The sequence below is a fragment of the Oryctolagus cuniculus genome, chromosome 8, assembly GCF_051225735.1.
Source record: "Oryctolagus cuniculus isolate XC-2025 breed Fujian yellow rabbit chromosome 8, ASM5122573v1, whole genome shotgun sequence".
NCBI classification, from domain to species: Eukaryota; Metazoa; Chordata; class Mammalia; order Lagomorpha; family Leporidae; genus Oryctolagus; species Oryctolagus cuniculus.
In genome coordinates, this window is record NC_142874.1 from 96146390 (window position 1) to 96168620 (window position 22231).

General features: G+C 42.0%; 1 long non-coding RNA gene across 1 annotated transcript in view; it reads left to right on the top strand.

Moving 5' to 3' along the window:
- Window positions 1-372: 372 nt before the first annotated feature.
- LOC149125096 (uncharacterized) overlaps window positions 373-22231 on the top strand; it is a 35756-nt gene continuing 13897 nt past the window's right edge. Inside the window, exon 1 of the long non-coding RNA XR_016212398.1 lies at window positions 373-836. This is a non-coding gene — a long non-coding RNA (uncharacterized LOC149125096). The remainder of the gene's footprint in view (window positions 837-22231) is intronic.

The following is a 22231-nucleotide window of genomic DNA, read 5'->3' on the forward strand; positions in this document are numbered from 1 at the left end:
AGTATCATTTAAAACCTTTTAATATACTTTAAATAATCTGAATTGACTCAAATAACTGTTATTTTAAGAAATTGAGGGTCTCATCCTTGAGAATTCTAGGGATCAGATTGGAAGCCTCAAAGTCATAAGACTCAGTTTAGAACTTAAATTGTCAGAGAGTCAAACTGTTTAGCCAAAATAGTGTGTTTAACCTGAGCATTTTTACCAAGGCCGTGGGCTAGATCTGATCAGAGTTACAGTAAACAGCTTGGAGACGCAGTACTGGCCACAAAAAAACCACGAAATCTTCAAGACACGTGAAAACTCTCATTAGCTAAGTCAGTACAGCAGCACAGAAAAAAACTGATCATCAGCATGTGAGCCCATTACTCAGGACAGTGAGACACATCACAAATCAGAGAGGCAGAGAATCAGAGACTCCTGCAGGGCTGAAGGGAAAAGTTTCCATGAACTGCAGAAAAGAGAAAAACCCATTCATGGGATTGGAAAGGGTTAATGGATTAAGGCTCCTCTCTTGCTTAGGTGGGGAAACCTGTAGGGCCAGCCATAGCCCCTTTCCTAGTGAGGAGGGGAATTGAATTGGAAACGGAGAGGAGAAAAAGCCCTGTGCCTATGTGGGTGTGGCAAGCCATTTTGACTGAAAGAGAGTGCAGGGAAAGGCCATGGTGCCCAGTCTAAAGGGAAGACTGGGCACGCTTGGGCCTAGCAGGACTGGCCATGGGGTTGGGTAGGCGCGCTGTTTCACTGAATGCTCGCAACCTCCTATCGGTCGTGATCGCCTGATATCTCTAGTTGTCCGCGTTTACCTGGAGGGCCAATATTAGCCTCAACTGAAGGTAAGCCCAGCTCATGTAGCAGTAGGCAGCGTGACCAGACGTCCCTCCAGGAGAGAGGCAGGGTCCTCGGATCGCAGTCCAGCTACCAGAAAGCCAGAGTGAGCTGGGGGTGGGGGGGCTCCAAACACTCAGACAACTGCCCTGCCTAGTTGCCCTCCCTGTTACAACCTCTAGAGTTGGGCCACATTCTTGGAGAGCTGTGGAATTCAGGGATATCAACAGTCGTTCCCACAGATCTGACCCCGCCTGAGGGAGGGTATACAGACTTGGATGGAGTTTTCTTTCAATCCCTTCCTGACCCCTTTGTGAATTCCCTCGTGGGTTTCTTCATGGGTCGGTCCCTTTGTGGTTATCAAATGTCACTGGAGAAAAGAGCTGTGGAAGCTGTGGGGTTCTTGTCCTCATGCAAGAAAGAATTCAGGCGTAAGACAGAGAGCAAAGTGATCAGGTTTTATTGGGGATAGGGCATCCATCAGAATGGAGGGACAGATAGGGAGTGCCCAGTCACTTTGTTACACGAGTAGCCTTCTATATTTCTACCCCGTGGTAGCTTTCCCATATGGTTTGGAATATGGAAAGGGTCTCATTTAGGGTTTTTTGCAGAGGAGGGTTCTGGTTATTGTCTGGTATATTGTCAACAAAACCAGAAGCAAAAAGACCTTTTTCTTGAGTCTCTGTTTTCTACTGTCTCCTTACAGCAGCCAGGCAAAAGAAGACCGGAGAGTGTGGAGCCATGGGTGGAAAGGAGATGCACCTGGCCTGGGCTTTAGCTGCAGGCCTCTGCTCCCCTCATTATTCTTCCCATCTCTGTGTTCTCAAAAGAAAGCAGCTGACGGTTTCCATGGCAAACACCAGCCTGGGTGACCTCATTAACCAGGTGTGGGATGCTGGGTCCTCTTCCCATATTCTGACACACACTCACAGCTACGTCAGGAGTTCTTGCCTTGGTTGGATGTTGGTCAGATTTCTTCATCATTATTATGCACTCTGCAAGCTCTCTCCAGCCTGCACCCTATAGTCATCCCTTTTCACAAACAATGCTGTTGCCCTAGATGGAGCTCTTTCTCCTCCGGCACCTGCGAATGCAGGTTAACCACATACGGTCTCTTCCTGTGCTGCAAGAGGAGCTCCGTGCTGACAGCAGGTGCATCTTCATGACGTTCTGATGCAGCTTTTATGTTTTCTGCCCCTGTTTTCTAATCATATTGCTTCCCACAAGATTGAGAAATCAGGTAGTCTCCTTTCTTTGCTCACAGAAAAAAAAAATGTAACCTTGAAGCTTTGGTTCTTTGTCCTTGACAAGACTAAAAGGAGTCACTTATAGTTGGTCTTTGTTGCTCCAGTCTGGCTTCTGGAAGCTATGGAAATGGCGAGCCTGGAGTAATCCAGTGTTTTCAGCTGTGTCCACAGCCGATGCTAACAAATCTGCAGTTTTCTAAATCAGTAATCAAAGTTAGCCCAACTTCCAAAGTTGCTTCAACAGAAATGACCTCTGTAGTCATCTTGGGTCTCCCACTGAAATCAAGGAGAGAAATGTTCTTAGCCTTTTTCTACATTACTCTCTGCAGGAACAAGGTTTGCACTTCACCTTCCTAAACCTGCAGCCCAACGATTGTCAATAAAGGTGATGGCAACTTGGTTGTTACCTGTGCCTTGCTTCTCTATAGATAGCCTAAGTGTGATATGGCCTGTGTCTGCTCCCTTTCTTTGGGAGAAAATGGTGAGATTTGTCACATGAGTTGAATCTTATTAATTTTGAAGTGTAGAATTCAGTGGGTTTTGGTATTGTCATAAAGTTTCTCCACTAATTCCAGAAAGTTCTCATCACCACAAAACAATCTCTATACCTCTCTATTCTCCCTTCCTACTGTCTGTCTCTCTGGATTTGCCAACTCTGGGTATTTCATATAAATGTGATCATGTAATATGTAGCTTTCCCCCTCTGATTTCTTTTATTTAGCTTTTGTTCAAGATTCATCCGTATATTAACATGCATCAGTTCTTCATTCCTTTTTATGATTGAATAATATCCCATTTTATGGACTTACTACATGTAAGCATTTTAAATGAACAATATTTATGCATATTTGTAGGGTATACTATTATATTTCATGTATACAAGTTGTACTAATCAAAGCAGGGTACTCACCATTTCCCCTTGTTGACGTTACTTTGTAGTTGGAGGCTTGGAAAGTCCTTCTATTTGTTAATACTGTGTATATGAGGCTATTGTGAACTTCAGTCTCCCCACTGTTCTGTGTAACACTGGGAACTTACTCCTTCCATCTGACTCTAGTTTGGTACTCATTACCCAGACTCCTTCTATCCCTCCTACAGAATGGCCATTCTGTGTTCAGGTTAAGTGAGTTTAGTTTTGTTTTGTTTTCTTTTTGTTTTTTAGCTCCCACATATGACAGAGGACTTGTGGTATTTGTCTTTATATGTGTCTGGTTTACTCCATTTAGCATAATTTCCTGAAGTTCCACCAATTTTTCATCAAATGACAGTATTTCATACTTCTTTATGGCTGAATAGTATTTCATTGTGTGTTCTTGGCACTTTTGTCAAATCACTTGGCTTTGTACATGTGAATCAATTTCTGTGCTCTCTATTCTGTTCCATTGATCTATGTGTAGCATTTAAAAAACATTTATTTCTTTGAAAGGCAGAATGATGGAGGGAATACTGGAGAGGGAAGTAGAGAGATGAAGAGAGAGAGAGAGATGGGGAGAGAGAGAGATGGGGAGAGAGAGAGAGATGGGGAGAGAGAGAGAGATGGGGAGAGAGAGAGATGGAGAGAGATGGAGAGAGAGAGATGGAGAGAGAGATATGGGGAGAGAGAGATGGGGGAGAAAGATGGGGGAGAGAGATGGGGAGAGAGAGAGATGGGGAGAGAGATGGAGAGAGAGAGAGATGGAGAGAGAGAGAAAGAGATGGAGATGGGGAGAGAGAGAGATGGGGAGAGAGAGAGAGATGGAGAGAGTTCATCCTCTGGTTCACTCACCAGATGCCCTTACCACCGTAACAGGCTAAAACCAGGAGCTTGTACCTCCACCTGGATCTTCCATGTGGGTGGCAGAAACCCAAGTTCAAGTTCTTAGGCCATCATCTGCAGCCTCCCAGGTGCATAAGGTGGAAGCTGGATCAGAATTATGGAATTGCTGGGATTCAAACCAGCACTCTGCTGTGGGGTGTTGGTATTCCAAGTGGTGGCTTAACATGCTGTGCCACAACTCTCACCTCCATGGGACAGTATTTATGCCAGTACCATGCTGTTTTTTTTTTAATTTATTTTATTTATTTGAAAGACAGAGTTACAGAGAGAGGTATAGACACAGAGAGAGGTCTTCCATCCAATGGTTCACTCCCCAGATGGCCGCAACAGCCGGAGCTGTGCTGATCCGAAGCCAGGAGTCAGGAGCTTTTTCCGGGTCTCTCACGTGAGTGCAGGGGCCAAAGGACCTGGGCCATCTTCCGCTGCTATCCCAGGCCATAGCAGAGAGCTAGATTGGAATTGGAGCAGCTGGGACTAGAACCGGTGCCCATATGGGATGCCGGTGCTTCAGGCCAGGGCGTTAACCCACTGTGCCACAGCACCGGTCCCTACCACGCTGTTTTTAAATTACTACAACTAGGGGCCAGTTCTGTGGCATAGCAGGTAAAGCTGCTGCCTGCAGTGCCAGCATCCCATATGGGCACCGATTTGAGTCCTGGATGCTCCACTTCTGAAACAGCTCTCTGCTGTGGTCTGGGAAAGCAGTAGAAGATAGCCTAAGTCCTTGGGCTCCTGTACCCACGTGGGAGACCGTGAAGAAGCTCCTGGCTCCTGGCTTTGGATCTGCGCAGCTCCAGCCATTGTGGCCAACTGGGGAGTGAACCAGCAGATGGAATACCTCTCTCTCTTTCTGCCTCTCCTTTTCTCTAACTATGACTTTCAAATAAATAAATGAATTTTTAAAATAAATAAATAAATTACTACAGCTTTGTAGTACGCTTTGAAATCAGGTTGTGGTGCCTACAACTTTATTATCAACAATATTACTATTTTTGCTCAGGATTGCTTTGGCTTTTCTTGGCCTTTTGGGGTTCCATATGATTTTAGGATTGTTTTCTTCTAATACAGTAAAGAATGTCATTGATATTTTCATTGGTATTGCATTAATCTCTAGATTTCTTTAGGTGGAATGACACTTTTTTAAAGATGTATTTATTTATTTGACAGTCAGAGTTACAACACAGAGAAGGAGAGACAAAAAGAGAGAGAGAAAGAGAAAAAGAGAGCTCTTCCCTCCACAATTCACTCCCCAACTGGCCACAATAGCTGGAGTTGCACTGATTTGAAGCCAGGAGCCAGGAGCTTCTTCCAGGTTTCCCACACAGGTGCAGAGGACCAAGGACTTGGGCTGTCTTGTATTGCTTTCCCACGCTATAGCAGAGAGCTGGATTGGAAGTGGAGCATCCGGGACTCGAACTGGTGACCATATGGGATGCTGGCACTGCAGGCAGTGGCTTTAAACCCTACACCACAATGCCAGCCCCAAATGACATTTTAACAATATTCTTCCAATTCATAAACAAGGAGTATTTTTCCATTTTTTGCTTCTTTGATTGGTTTCATCAGTGTTCTATAACTTTCACTTCTTTGATTCTATTTATTCCTAAATATTTAATTTTTTGGTAGCTATTGTGAATGGGATTTCTTTCTTGATTTACCTTTTTTTTTGTCTTTTTTTTAACTTTTATTTAATGAATATAGATTTCCAAAGTACAGCTTATGGATTACATTGGCTTCCCCCCCAACCCCCGATGACTTCCCTCCCACCCGCAACCCTCCCCTTTCCCGCTCTCTCTCCCCTTCCATTCATATCACGATTCATTTTCAATTTTCTCTATATATACAGAAGATCAGTTTAGTACACATTAAGTAAAGATTTCAGCAGTTTGAACCCACATAGAAACACAAAGTGAAAAATATTGTTTGAGTACTCGTTATAGCATTAAATCTCTTGATTTACCTTTCAACAAAATCATTAATGGTGTATAAAAATGCTGCTGTGTTTTACATGTTGATTTTTGCATGCTACAACTTTACTGAATTGATTTATCAGTTCTAACAGCTTTTTGGTGGAATGTTTAGGTTTTTCCATGTATAACATCATGTCATCTACAAATATGGATAATTTGAATCCCTGTTTTTCAATTTTTATTACCTTTCTTTAAGATTTTTATTTATTTATTGAAAGTTAGAGATACATAGAGACAGAAGGATAGGCAGAAAGAGAGAGAGAGAGGGAAGGAGAGAGAGACATATCTTCTGTCTCCTGGTTCACTCTCCAATTGATCGCATCGGCTGGAGCTGCGCCAATCTGAAGCCAGGAGCCAGGAGCTTCTTCCCCTGGGAGTGCAGGGAGTGCAGGGGCCCAAGGACTTGGGCCATCTTCTACTGCTTTCCCAAGCCATAGCAGAGAGCTGGATCAGAAGTGGAGCAGCTGGGACTCGAACCAGCGCCCATATGGGATGCTGGCACTGCAGGCGGTGGCTTTACCCGCTACGCCACAGCGTCGGCCCCTATTCCCTTTCTTTTCTTTCCTAATTGCTATTGCTAATACTTCTAGTATTATATGGAATAACAGTGGCAAAAGTGGGCATTCTTGAATTTTCCCAGATCTAAGGGAAAATGCTTTCAGCTTCTCGCCATTCAGTATAATATTGGCTGTGGGTTTGCCACAGGTAGCTTTTATAATTTTGGGGTATGTTCCTTCTATACCTAAATTGTTGAGAGTTTCTAATCCCAAAACGGTGTTGAATTGTATTAAGTGCTTTATTTGCTTCTGTTGAGATGGTCATATGATTTTTATTCTTCATTCTATTAATGTGATTTATGGTGTTTATTGATTTGTAAGTGTTGAGCCACACTTGAATACCTGGGATAAATCCCACTTTTTGATGTAGTGTTGGATTTGATTTTCTAATATTTCGTTGAGGATTTTGGCATCTATATTAATCAAGGATATTGATTTATAGTTTTCCTTTTGTTGTATCATTTGTTTCAATATCACAGTAATTCTGGTCTCAAAAAGAATTTGGCAGAGCTCTATCCTTTTCAATATTTTGGAGTAGTTGGAAAAGCATTAGAACTAGTTCCTCTTAAAGGGTTTTGTAGAATACTGTTGCAAAGCCATGGACTTTTTGATGAGAGACTTTTAAGTACTGCTTTGATCTTGTTATTTGTTATGGATCTGTTTAAATTTTCTATAACTTCTTGATTTAATCTTGGTAGGTTGAATGTATCCAGGAATTTATAGATTTCTTCAAGGTTTTCCAATTTCTTGGCGTGTAGTAATTTTTAAAAAGATTTATTTATTTTTTATTTGAAAGGCAGAGTTACAGACAGGGAGTGAGAGAGAGAGAGAGGGATCTTTCGTCTGCTGATTCATTCCCCAAATGCCTGCAATGGCTGCAGCCGGGCTGATCAAGAGCCAGGAGCTTCTTCCAGGTCTCCTATGTAGATGCAGGGCTACAAGCACTTTAACCATCTTCTTTCCCAGACACATTAACAGGGAGCTGGACTGGAAGTTGTACAGCCGGTACTCGAACTATATTGGATGCACCACAGCACTGACCCCGTTAATAGTAATTTCTTATGATCATTTGTATTTCTAAAATTTCTTAATTTTTTTATTTTTTAAAAAATTTATTTATTTATATGAAAGTCAGAGTTAGAGAAGGAGAGGTAGAAAGAGAAAGAGGTCTTCCATCCACTGGTTCACTCCCCAATTGGCCACAATGGCTGGAGCTGTGCCGATCCAAAGCCAGGAGCCAGGAGCTTCTTCCAGGTTTCCCACATAGGTGTACTCTCCAAATGGCTGAAACTGGCCAAAGCCAGGTGGATGTAACTTCATCCAGGTTTCCCATGTGTATTCCAGGGCTCAAGCAGTTGGGCCATTTTCTGCTACTTTCCCAGATGTATTAGCAAGGAGCTAGATAAAAAATGGAGTAGTTGTGACATGACCTGGGAATCCAACATGGGTTGCTAGCATCATAGATGGTGGCTTAACCTGCTGTGCCACAATGTTGGTCCCACTTTCTGGCATTGTAAGATACTCCAGGGTCATCTGGTCATTCTTGCATCCATCCTAAATCTAGCCATTTCTCTAAGGAGCTCTGTTGTTTTTATTGATACTGTTACAGAATGGTATTATAAGCCAAGATCTGGTTTGCAGGGTTATTTTTATTTTGCTGAATTGTAAGACTTTTATATATCCAAGATTCAAGCTTATAATCATAAATATTGTTTAAAAATATTTTCTTCTATTTACTGTGTTATCTTTTCACTAGCTTGATAGTTTCTTTTGAAGTCCAAAAGCTTCAAATTTGAAATTCAATGATCTTTTCTTCTTTTGTTGCTTGTGCTTTTGTTTTCATATCTAAGAAACCATTGCTTAATTCAAGGTGATGGACATGTTTGCCTATATTTTCTTTTTAACCTTTTATAGTCTTAGTTTTTATCTTGAGGTACTTGGACGATTTTGTTTGAATTTTTTGTATGTAGTGTGAGATAATGGTCCCACCTCATTTTTTTGCATGTGGATACACAGTTATCCCACCACCATTTATTAAAAAGTCTGTTCCTTCCCCATTGAATTGTCTTCAACAAAAATGTAAGGGTTTACTTCTGTATTCTCAGTTCTATTCCCATGATCTATATGTCTGTTATCAAGCTGGTATCTTACTGTCTGGATTGCTGCAGTTTTGTCATGGCTTGACTCTTACCATGTTATAATTCATATGATGCATTCGTATCGTCCTATTTGTGATGTGCAAGAGGCTGTCCATGTGACTTTACCGGAGCTGTCTAGATTGTGCTCCAAATCTGGACTGAACATTTATTCACTCATCACAGTAGGAAGGGAAAGGAATGTAGCGAGTGTGCAATTCCTTTGGGGCATTATGACCTGATGCAACATTGGCCAGACCTGGAAACTGAGCTTCTCTAACTAGATACACAGGCATCGGCCATATGAAGGGAGGATTCTTGGGTCAGAGACATAAGGTCCCTGCTGGTTTGTTGTTTGTGAGATGCTCTAAGCGTTGCTCTCCCTAGAGGCAAGGAGCAGAGGGACTCCAGGGAAGTCACCTTTCCTTCAGCCACTCTGCCTCCCAAATTACTTCTCCTTGGCGCTCTGCTCCCACCACTGGGTTCTGTGAGGTCTTCTGTAGGAGTAAAATGGCAGCATGCGCTTGGTGTCCATGGAAATAAATGCATCTTAAAGGGATACTTCATGGAAATTTCCTAGACAGGGTGCTTATGCCACAGTTATGTATCTGAAAAAAATTCTTTTAGATAGATGTGTTGATTCATAACTTCCTTGGCCAAGACTTCCACTGATATTGGTCAGTTTAAACATTGTGGAATTAAATAGTAATTTTGAATGAATTTCTGGGGTTTGAATGTGAGCTAGAGTGAGAGTGAGAAATCCTGGGGGCCGTTGTCTTAGTGGGGGGAGTTCCTACAGTATTGTGGTCTTTAGGAATCTAAGAAGTTTTCAGGGTGAAAGTCTGAAGGTGAATAGTATAAAGACACCAATAAAAGACAGAGGTTGTCAGTAGGTGTTACAAAGAAGCTATATGTTGCCTACAAAAACCATTTTATAAATAAAGATGTGGATAGATTTTAAGTAAAGGATGGAGAAGGGTATACTATTCCAATGTTAATCTAAAGAAAGCTGGAATATCTATATTAATTTCAGACAAAGCCCACTTCTAAATAAAGAAGATTATCAGGAATAAAATGGGGCATTATGTGATGAATAAAGAGGTTAATTCTCCAAACACAGAAAAAAATCTTAACAACCTGAAACGAATATGTTCCTAACAACAAGTTCAAAATACATGAGCAAAAATAAGTAAAGCTGAAAGGAACAGTAGGCAAATCCATCATTATGGTTGGAGAGTTCAACATACCTGTTAATAATTGATGTGTCAACCAGGCAGTTTATCAGTAGGGATATAGCTGACCTAACTAATACCGTCGATCAACTGGATCTAATTGACGTCTGCGGAATGTCCTATCTAATAACAGAATACACATTCTTTTCAAGCTTGTATGGGACATTCACCAGGATAGAGTATACTCTGGGCCATAAAACACAACTTAACAAATTTAAAAGTATAACAACATACAAATAATGTTCCTTAACACAGTGAAATTAAATGAAATCAACAATATAAGATAGCCAGAAAATCCCCTAATATTTGGATATTAATTCATATACTTCTTTTTTTTTAAACTTTTATTTAATGAATATAAATTTCCAAAGTACGACTTATGGATTACAATGGCTTCCCCCCCATACCGTCCCTCCCACCCACAACCCTCCCCTTTCCCACTCCCTCTCCCCTTCCATTCACATCAAGATTCATTTTCGATTATCTTAATATACAGAAGATCAGCTTAGTATACATTAAGTAAGGATTTCAACAGTTTGCTCCCACACAGAAACATAAAGTGAAAAATAATAGATGATTTTTTTTAAATGATGATGAAATCAGATCAGACCTATTGTCATGTTTAATCCCAGTGAGAGTCACGTTGGGAATTGATAATTTCTTTTTTCTTTTTTTTTTTTTTTACAGAAGATCAGTTTAGTGTACATTAAGTAAAGATTTCAATCGTTTGCACCCCCATAGAAACACAAAGTGAAATATACTGTTTGAGTACTCGTTATAGCATTAAATCTCAATGTACAGCACATTAAGGACAGAGATCCTACATGAGGAGTAAGTGCACAGTGACTCCTGTTGTTGACTTTACAAATTGACACTCCTGTTTATGGCATCAGTAATCTCCCTATGCACCAGTCATGAGTTTCCAAGGCTATGGAAGCCCCTTGAGTTCTCCGACTCTTATCTTGTTTAGACACGGTCATAGTCAAAGTGGAGGTTCTCTCCTCCCTTCAGAGAAAGGCACCTCCCTCTTTGAAGACCTGTTCTTTCCACTGGGATCTCACTCACAGAGATCTTTTTGCCAGAGTGTCTTGGCTTTCCATGCCTGAAATACTCTCATGAGCTTTGCAGCCAGCTCCGAATGCCTTTAGGGCTGATTCTGAGGCCAGAGTGCTGTTTAGGACATCTGCCATTCTATGAGTCTGCTGAGTATCTCACTTCCCATGTTGGATCACTCTCCCCTTTATTTACTCCATCAGTTAGCGTTAGCAGGTACTAGACTTGTTTATGTGCTCCCTTTGACTCCCAGTCCCTTCACCATGACCAACTGTGAACTGAAACTGATCACCTGGAACAGTGAGATGGCATTGGTACATGCCACCTCGATGGGATTGAATTGGAATCCCCTGGTATGCTTCCAACTCCACCACTTGGGGCAAGTCAGCCTGAGCATGTCCCAAATTATACATCTCTTCCCTCTCCCATTCCCACCACCATGTTCAACAGGGATCACATTTCAGTTAATTTTTAACACTTAAGAATAACTGTGCATCAATTACAGATCTAAACCAGTCATATTAAGTAGAACAGATAAAAAAACTACTAAGAGGGATAATGTATTTAGTTGTTCATTAACAGTCAGGGCTATGCTGATCAAGTCACCGTTTCCCATAGTGTCCATTTCACTTCAACAGGTTTCCTTTTTGGTGTTCAGTCAGTTGTCACCGATCAGGGAGAACATATGGTATTTGTCCCTTTGGGACTGGCTTATTTCACTCAGCATGATGTGTTCCAGATTCCTCCATTTTGTTGCAAATGACTGGATTTCGTTGTTTCTTACTGCAGTATAGTATTCTAAAGAGTACATATCCCATAATTTCTTTATCCAGTCTACTGTTGATGGGCATTTAGGTCGGTTCCAGGTCTTAGCTATTGTGAATTGAGCTGTAATAAACATTAGGCTGCAGACCGCTTTTTTGTTTGCCAATTTAAATTCCTTTGGGTAAATTCCAAGGAGTGGGATGGCTGGGTCGAACGGTAGGGTTATCTTCAGGTTTCTGAGGAATCTCCAGCCTGACTGCCATAGTGGCTTGACCAGTTTGCATTCCCACCAACAGTGGGTTAGTGTCCCTTTTTCCCCACATCCTCGCCAGCATCTGTTGTTGGTAGATTTCTGCATGTGAGCCATTCTAACCGGGGTGAGGTGAAACCTCATTGTGGTTTTGATTTGCATTTCCCTGATTGCTAATGACCTTGAACATTTTTTCATGTGCCTGTTGGCCATTTGGATTTCCTCTTTTGAAAAATGTCTATTGAGGTCCTTGGCCCATCTCTTAAGTGGGTTGTTGGTTTTGTTTTTGTGGAGTTTCTTGATCTCTTTGTAGATTCTGGTTATTAACCCTTTATCTGTTGCATAGTTTGCAAATATTTTTTCCCATTCTGTCGGTTGTCTCTTCACTCTCCTGACTGTTTCTTCTGCAGTACAGAAACTTCTCAATTTGATGCAATCCCAATAGTTGATTTTGGCTTTGACTGCCTGTGCCTCCCGGGTCTTTTCCAGAAACTCTTTGCCTGTGCCAATATCTTTAAGGGTTTCTCCAATGTTCTCTAGTAACTTGATGGTGTCAGGTCGTAGATTTAGGTCTTTAATCCATGTTGAGTGGATTTTTGTGTATGGTGTAAGGTATGGGTCTTGCTTCATGATTCTGCACGTGGAAATCCAATTTTCCCAGCACCATTTATTGAATAGACTGTCCTTGCTCCAGGAATTAGTTTTAGTTCCTTGATCAAATATAAGTTGGCTGTATATGTTTGGGTTGATTTCTGGTATTTCAATTCTGTTCCATTGGTCTATCCATCTGTTTCTGTACCAGTACCATGCTGTTTTGATTACAACTGCCCTGTAGTATGTCCTGAAATCTGGTATTGTGATGCCTCCGGCTTTGTTTTTGTTGTACAAGATTGCTTTAGCTATTCAAGGTCTCTTGTGCCTCCATATAAATTTGAGCACCATTTTTTCCAGATCTGAGAAGAAGGTCTTCGGTATCTTGATTGGTATTGCATTGAATCTATAAATTGCTTTTGGGAGAATGGACATTTTGACGATATTGATTCTTCCAATCCATGAGCATGGAAGATTTTTCCATTTCTTGGTATCCTCTTCTATTTCTTTCTTTAAGGTTTTGTAATTTTCATCGTAGAGATCTTTAACGTCCTTGGTTAAGTTGATTCCAAGGTATTTGATTGTTTTTGTAGCTATTGTGAATGGGATTGATCTTAGAAGTTCTTCTTCAGCCATGGCATTGTCTGTGTATACAAAGGCTGTTGATTTTTGTGCATTGATTTTATACCCTGCTACTTTGCCAAAATCTTCTATGAGTTCCAATAGTCTCTTAGTAGAGTTCTTTGGGTCCCCTAAAAAAAAAATCATGTCATCTGCAAAGAGGGATAGTTTGAGTTCTTCCTTCCCAATTTGTATCCCTTTAATTTCTTTTTCTTGCCTAATAGCTCTGGCTAGAACCTCCAGAACTATATTGAATAGTAGTGGTGAGAGTGGACATCCCTGTCTGGTCCCAGATCTCAGTGGAAATGCTTCCAACTTTTCCCCATTCAATAGGATGTTGGCTGTGGGCTTTTCATAGATTGCTTTGATTGTATTGAGGAATGTTCCTTCCATACCCAGTTTGCTTAGAGTTTTCATCATGAAAGGGTGTTGTATTTTATCAAATGCTTTCTCGGCATCTATTGAGATAATCATATGGTTTTTCTTCTGCAATCTGTTAATGTGGTGTATCACATTGATTGTCTTGCGCACATTAAACCATCCCTGCATACCAGGGATAAATCCCACTTGGTCTGGGTGGATGATCTTTCTGATGTGTTGTTGCATTCTATTGGCAAGAATTTTATTGAGGATTTTTGCATCTATGTTCATCAGGGATATTGGTCTGTAATTCTCTTTCAGTGCTGCATCTTTTTCCGGCTTAGGAATTAAGGTGATGCTGGCTTCATAGAAAGAATTTGGGAGGATTCCCTCTTCTTCGATTGTTCTGAATAGTTTGAGAAGAATTGGAGTCAGTTCTTCTTTAAATGTCTGGTAGAATTCCGCAGTGAATCCATCTGGTCCTGGGCTTTTCTTTGTTGGGAGGGCCTTTATTACTGTTTCAATGTCTGTCTCAGTTATGGGTCTGTTTAGGTTTTCGATGTCTTCCTGGTTCAATTTAGGTAGGTTGCATGTGTCCAGGAATCTATCCATTTCTGATAGGTTTCCCTGTTTGCTGGCATACAAGTCCTTGTAGTAATTTCTGATGATTCTTTTTATTTCTGTGGTGTCTGTTGTTACGTTTCCTTTTTCATCTCTGATTTTATTGATTTGGGTCTTTTTTTAGTTAGTTGGGCCAATGGGGTGTCAATTTTGTTTATTTTTTCAAAAAACCAGCTCCTCGTTTGGCTGATTTTTTGTAATGTTTTTCTTGATTCAATCCTGTTGATTTCTTCTCTGATTTTAATTATTTCTCTTCTCCTACTAGATTTGTGTCTGGTTTGCTGCAGTTTTTCTAGATCCTTGAGGTGAATTGAAAGCTCATCTATTTGGTGCCTTTCCAATTTCTTGATGTAGGCACCTATTGATATAAACTTTCCTCTTAACACTGCTTTTGCTGTGTCCCATAAGTTTTGGTATGTTGTGCTGTTATCCTCATTTACTTCCAGAAAGTTTTTGATTTCTCTTTTGATTTCTTCTATGACCCATTGTTCATTCAGGAGCATGTTGTTCAATCTCCATGTGTTTGCGTATGCTCTAGGGATTCCTGAGTTGCTAATTTCCAACTTCATTCCTTTATGGTCTGAGAAGCTGCATGGTATGATTCTAATTCTTTTGAATTTGCTGAGACTTGCTTTATGGCCTAGTATGTGGTCAATCCTAGAGAAGGTTCCATGTACTGCTGAGAAGAATGTAAAATCTTTAGCTGTAGGCTTGAAAGTTCTGTATATATCTGTTAGATCCATTTGGGCTATAGTGTCATTTAAATCTACTGTATCCTTGTTGATCTTCTGTCCTGTTGATCTGTCTATTTCTGAGAGTGGAGTATTGAAGTCCCCCAGTACTATTTTATTGGGGTCTAAGTCTCCCTTTAAGTCCGTTAATAAATCTTTTAGATAAACTGGTGCCCTGTAGTTAGGTGTATATACATTGATAATTGTTATATCTTCTTGTTGTATTGATCCCTTAATCATTATATAGTGCCCCTCTTTGTCTCTCTTAACAGTTTATGTGGTAAAGTTTATGTTGTCCGATATTAAGATGGCCACGCCCGCTCTTTTTTCATTTCTGTTGTCATGGTATATCTTTTTCCAGCCTTTCACTTTCAGTCTGTATGGATCTTTGTTGGAAAGATGTGTTTCTTGTAAGCAGCAAATAGATGGGTTTTGTTCCTTAATCCAGTCAGCCAATCGGTGTCTTTTAACTGGACAGTTCAGGCCATTCACGTTCAATGTGACTAATGATAAGTGGTAACTTTGCCCTGCCATTTGCCAAAGATAAGTTCTTTTTTTTTTTTTTTTTTTTTTTAAGATTTGTTTATTTAGTTGAGAGGCATAGTTACAGAGAGGGAGAGACAGAGAGAGAGGTCTTCCATCTGCTGTTTGACTTCCCGGTGGCCGCAATGGCTGGAGCTGGGCTGATCTGAATCCAGGAGCCAGGAGCTTCATCCAGATCTCCCACATGGGTGCAGGGGCCATCTTCTACTGCTCTCACAGGCATCATCATAGAGCTAGACTTTTCAACATCTGAGAGGGAAGTCAGTGATTGGTTCTGTAGAACCTCTGGTGCAGTGAATGCTCGAAGATCGTGATTGGAAATATTTTCATCAGTGAATGACACACTACCAGATGGCAGCAGCAGCAGAGACCATGGAGAAATGATGAAGCCAAGGGCAGCAGGATCAGCGATGCTAACTTTTCTGAATAATTCTTGGAGACTTTCTGCACTTTGATTTAATACAGCCCATATTTCTTCCTCCTGCAGTGGTCCACCCCGAACTTCCAAGGCCTCAGCTAATGACACGTGCATATTACCGGCTCATCCGGAGACCCGGTCCTACCACTGCGGCGCGGGGCGAGGGCTGCGGGGACGCGGCGTCGGGGCGGGCCGCCGGCAGCCGCCGCGGGCGCCGAGAGCCACCACCTCTTCTCCGCCGAGCGGCTTCGGGCGTGGGCAGCTGGAGCTGGTGCAGGAGCCTGGGGAGGGAGAGAAGAGAAGCAGCATCTCCTCCTCCTCCTCCACGCCTCGGAAACAGCCCCTCCGGCGGCGACCCCAGACTACTACTGCCTGACCCTGGAGCGCTCGCGCACCCTCGGCGCCCTCCTGCTGCTCGAAACCGCTCGAAGAGCTTTCGCCCAAACTCTCTGGCGCGGGCTCCTCAACTCCTGCAGCCGACTCCGAGCGCGGCTGAGGCGGAACCGGGAGCCTGGGAGTGCAGCGCACCAGCCCTACGGTCTCTGGGGGCCGTAATCATGGTGTGTCAGCCGCCGCGCGGCCGGCGGAGCTACTCTCACCACTCCGGCTCCACCTCGGGTGCCCCCAAAGATAAGTTCTAATATATGCTTTGAATTCCCTGTGATCTTTTGCTGTGAGGTTTCCTTCCTTGGTTTCCTTCCTTTATCTTCTTTCATATTGATGACCGTGTTTCTTTGTTTCTGTGTGTAACACATCTTTAAGCATCTTTTGCAGGGCTGGACGAGTGGCAACAAATTCTTTCAATTTCTGTTTGCTATGAAAAATCTTTATTTCACCTTCATTCACAAATGATAGCTTTGCAGGATATAATATTCTGGGCTGGCAGTTTTTCTCTCTTAGTACCTGGGCTATATCTTGCCATTCCCTCCTAGCTTGTAGAGTTTCTGATGAGAAGTCAGCTGTGAGTCTGATTGGAGATCCTCTGAGAGTAATCTGACGTTTCTCTCTTGCACATTTTAGGATCTTTTCTTTATGTTTCACTGTGGAAAGTTTAATTACAACGTGTCGTGGTGAGGATCTCTTTTGGTCGTGTTTATTAGGGGTTCTGTGAGCTTCCTGTACTAGGATGTCTCTGTCCTTCTCCAAACCTGGGAAATTTTCTGCTAATATCTCACTAAAAAGGCCTTCCAATCCTTTCTCCCTCTCCATGCCTTCAGGAACTCCTAGAACCCGAATGTTGGGTTTTTTAATAGTATCCTGAAGATTCCCGACAATATGTTTTAGATTTCTAATTTCCTCTTCTTTTCTTTGGTCTGACTGTATCCTTTCCTGTTCTCTGTCTTCTAAGTCCGATATTCTCTCTTCTGCTTCACCCATTCTGTTTGTAAGGCTCTCTATTGTGTTTTTCATTTGATCTATTGAATTCTTCACTTCAGTCACTATCACAGTTTCCTGTTGTACTAGTTGTTTCATTTCATTTTGATTCCTCCTTAATATTTCATTTTCATGAGAGAGATTTTCTATCTTGTCCATTAAGGATTTCTGTAGTTCAAGAATTTGTTTTTGAGAACTTCTTAATGTTCTTATCAATTTTTTGAGATCTGCTTCTTGCATTTCTTCTATGTCATCATCTTCATAATCTTGAATTGGGGTGTCTTTTTCATTTGGGGGCGTCATGGTGACTTCCTTGTTTTTATTACCTCGGTTTTTGCGTTTGTTATTTGGCATATTGGAGATATTTGGTTTCTTCACTGTGGTGCTTTTTCTTGTTATACTATGACTCTAGATTAAGTGGACTGTCTGTTTTTGATGGAGCCTTAGGGCTTGAGATGGGTGTGGCCTGAGAGCTCTGTTTGGTGTGCCAAAGGTGACACTCCCAGGTTAGGCGTGGTAGATCTCTCTCTCTCTCTCTCTTTCTTTCTTTGATTCAAAAGGAAGTAATTCCACACAGCTGAACGAAGTTGGAGGTAGTTAGCAGGCAAATGATATACCCACAGGAGCCAGAGATCAGAAGCTCTTTCCCAGGGACTACACAGGGAATCTGTTCTGCCCTCAGAGTGGGCTCAAATTCTCCTTCAGTCTCCCACTGGGTTGCCAAAGTTACGGAATTGTAGCATCTCTGGAGAGTGCTCACGTGAATTCCGTGAGTTCTCTCCCCCACCGTCTCTTTTTTCACAGTCTCAGTTCAGTAGCACCACAAATTTACTAGGTCCTAATCTCCTGTTAATTCGCCCCACCCAGAGTCAGGTTTTTCTGCTATGCTCAGGGCCGGTGCAGACCTGAGGTCGCTCTGCTTATGACGTATGTCCAAGATGGCGCCTGCTCTTTGTCTTGCTCGCCCTTGAGAGGTGAGCGGAGAGAGAGAAACCCGTGTCCGTACCAGTCACCTTTTTTTTTTTTTTCTCTCTCTCTCTCTTCCAGTTAGCCTGGTGAACTTTCCCCCCCTGGGGGTCGTTCCCTCTAGTCTCCTCTCTCTGCTTGCCTGCCGGTGTCTCGGGCTATTGAGGTTCGGCTCACCTCGCATTCCAGCGCTGGTGTGTTGAGTCTGCCGCTGGTGTCCCGAACTGTGGGCTCCCACGCTCTCCACGCAGGTCCGCTGTGAATCACGCATTCTGGAAGAGTTTCTTCTGCTGTTTCCTCCCCTACTCTTCCTTGAACCTGCAGTATCTCCACTTTTATTAAACTGTCTCTCCCCGGACTATCAGTGTGCTCCCTTCCTATTCCGCCATCTTGCCTCAATAGAACTAATTCATATACTTCTAAACAGTTTATAAATCGAAGAAGTCTGAAAACATTTAAAAATATTTTGAAACCTATTAGCCGGCGCCATGGCTCACTAAGCTAATCGTCCGCCTTGCGGCGCCAGCACACCGGGTTCTGTCCCGGTTGCCCCTCTTCCAGGCCAGCTCTCTGCTGTGGCCAGGGAGTGCAGTGGAGGATGGCCCAAGTGCTTGGGCCCTGCACCCTATGGGAGACCAGGAGAAGTACCTGGCTCCTGCCATCGGATCAGTGCGGTGCGCCGGCCGCAGCGCGCCGGCCGCAGCAGCCATTGGAGGGTGAACCAACGGCAAAGGAAGACCTTTCTCTCTGTCTCTCTCTCTTTCACTGTCCACTCTGCCTGTCCAAAAAAAAAAAAAAAATCTGTTTTTAAAAATTCTATGCAGTGTTGATGAGGGGTTAGTTAAAAAGACACTAGGGATAATTTATGATAATTTAAATTACTGCAACCTTTGTAGAAAGCAATTTGGATAGTATCAAAAGTGTTAATAATGTTCCTATACTATTAAGCCAGGATTTGGGCTTATAAAATATAACAAAAAAAAATTTACTCAGAAAGACATCCTTTATATAACCGAATGTTTGCAGCCAAAAAAATGCTAGCCAAAAAAATGCTAAAAAAGATTAATGTTTACATAAATTATGATAACTTTATTTAATGAGGCATTGAGAAGCTATGAATATTGATTTACCAAGTTATGTAATAATAGAATATTTTTGAAAATAAATAATATGCAAAATTATAAATACAGTATAGATACAGTTCTTTATTAAAATATCTATAAAAAGAAAATAAGGACTTATGGCAAAATGTTAATTATTACTATAGTATTGCCCTTGTATATTGAGCTATGGGTGTTATGTATGTATGTATGTATTTATTGAGTGAATCATTGTTCTGTTGCTTTTTTTTTTTTGGTAGTTTCCATTATTTTTAAAGTAAATATTACTACTTTAATAATTGGAAAAACAATAAGTGAATAAGCGAAAACAAGCTCCAAGTCTCTGGAGCCCTCCGCTCCCTGGTACTCCCTGTGCTCATAGGCATCTTCCAAGGTGCAGGTCAAATGTCACCTCTGTGAAACCCTCTCTGGTCCTCAGTGTTAGTCTCTCCTGTGTGTGTGTGTGGTTGACTGTGTCTGTCCCACTTTATGTATCACAATGACTCTTGCATTTGTCTGTCCCCCTAGCCAAGTACCAAGGGGCCATGTTTTACCTTTATATTCCTGGGGCCCAGGATAGCACCTGGTGCAAAGCAGTGTTTAATGCGTGATTATCATGGCATTGATGATTCAGTTTGTGGTTCTCCAATTCCCTGCTTGAGATGAGCAGATACTCCTCAGAAACCAAAGCACTAGGAAGCCAGGAGGTCAAAGACATTTCTCAACCCCAGCAAGTAGCTGGGGACACCTGGGTCACATCAAGATATGAGGGTTGTATCCCAGCAGAAGAAACAGCATCATTTTCTAAAACAGAGTAAGTTCTTTGTGATTGATATTTTTGCCACAACTGAACTCTCTTTTATAATGAATAGACTCACTGTCCTAAATAAACTTAGGTGAAAATATCCCCACAAACCCTAGGTCCCATCTCTAGCTCCCTTAAGATCTGGTCCTGACACTGGTGTTTCTTGAGTCAGGTCTGCAGAATCAGATGAGCCTGGGTTTTTGTTTGTTTGTTTGTTTGTTTTAAGATTTATTTATTTATGTGAGAGGCAGAGTTACAGACAGAGATGGAGAGACAGAACAAGAGGTCTTCCATCCACAGGCTCATTCCCCAAATTGGTACAATGGCTGGAGTTTGGCCTATCTGAAGCCAGGAGCTTCTTCTGGGTCTCCCACATGGGCACAGGGGCCCAAGCACTTAGGCCATCCTCGACTGCTTTCCCAGGCCACCAGCAGACAGCTGGATGGGAAGAGGAACAGCCACGATGAGAACCGGCACACATATGGGATGCCAGCACTGCAGGCAGAGGCTTAACCTACTATGCCACAGCACTGGCCCTGAGCCTGGATTTTTTGCTACATGAAATTCCAGTAAGAAACTTCCTTGTGTTCCTTTAGCCTAATGTGGGTGTTACAAATACAGTAGCCATAGTGGTAAAATGAGCTCCAAATTTTGATGATGCTCAGGGCTGCCTTTCCTCCTGGAAATAAAAACTAGATTAAAAAGCATGAGAGTAAAAAGATACCTATCACTAAACGACATGGTACCAAAAGTGATTAAGGTTGAATCCAAAGATATGAACTCTAATTCTACCTGTACCCAATGACAGTGGTTCTCTTTCCCCTAACCGCAAATGAATTGTGTGGTCAAGGTATGCCCCTATGGCATCTTACTACCGGGGAATCAATTAAATAAAGTTTTGTAAAATCCATTCAAGCTGCAGATGAAAGGTTAGTACAATCCTTACTTACTAATAAGGATATCCATCTCTTCAGGAATATTAAGTATTATACTGTTAACTTTCTTTTTGACGATGAAGCCACTTTAACTGAGAGTTAGGTCTGTGGTTTTCCTTGGACCTTCAAGCATAATGTCTTAGTCTGTACTTGGTAGTTTACAGTCAACAAAAATTTATTCTCACCATTTTGGAAGCTGGGATGGCCATGACGGTGGTGCTGGCAGATTTGGTGTCAGACAAGGACCTACTTTCTCACGGGTGGTGTTGTCTCCTTGCTGAGTCTCCTGTGGTAGAAGGGCTTTGGAATCTTCCCTTATGATCCAATTACCTTCCAAATGGCCCCACCTCTCATTACCATCAGCTTGGGAGTTCTAACTTTTCAACATATGAATTTTGGAGGGGATACAAGCATTCATACTGCAGCATATGGTTGTATAGCAACTGTTGAATACCCTCAACACTGCTTAAATTTGTTGATAATGAAAAGTAAAGCAGATTAAGTTTTTGGTAAGCCACCATCACATAACTTGAACCCAACAGAACAAAGTTCATTGTAATAGTCTCGCTTCTCTTATAGTGAGAAACATGGCTCCCAGTATCCACAGCACATTTATGTTTTGGTTATGTCTCATACTGCTCTGGGTCACCTCACTGCTTTTCAGATCTTCACCACACACCTGCCTTCCTTGATCCTCATGGTGGCTGCACTGAATTATTCAGAAAGAAAAAGGAAGGGAAAGGAAAGAGGAAGAGAAAACGTCTATGCAGTCAATTTTTTTATGGCTGTATATATTTCATTTTGAGCAAAACTGCTATTTGGAAAAAAAGGAGAGAAAAAGGAGATGCATTGGAGTGTATAGACCATGGCAGACGAGTCAGACCCTAGACTGGGCAAGGCTGTGTTGCAGTAACAAACGACGCCCAAATCTCAAGAGGATTAGGGCCACAGGGGTTTATTTCTCACTCCCATTGACATTCTTCGTATCTTTGTTCAATGTTGTCTTTATGCCAGGACCCAGGCTGAAGGAACAAATTCCTTCTGGGATATGCTAGTCTTGGGAATGGTCTTGCAGCAGAGGAGAGAGCATGATGGTAGAAGCACATGATGGGTTTTGGAACTTATGATTGGAAGTGGCTCATGACACCTCACATTTCACTGACCCAAACATATTACCCAACCTAACTCGACACCATCAAGACGAAGAAGTATAGCCTTCCTACAAAAAGAGGAAGTGAATCTTGGGATCAAATGCCATCACACAGATCTGTGGAGGAAGTATGCTTAACTAACTGGTAGACAGTGTGATAGAG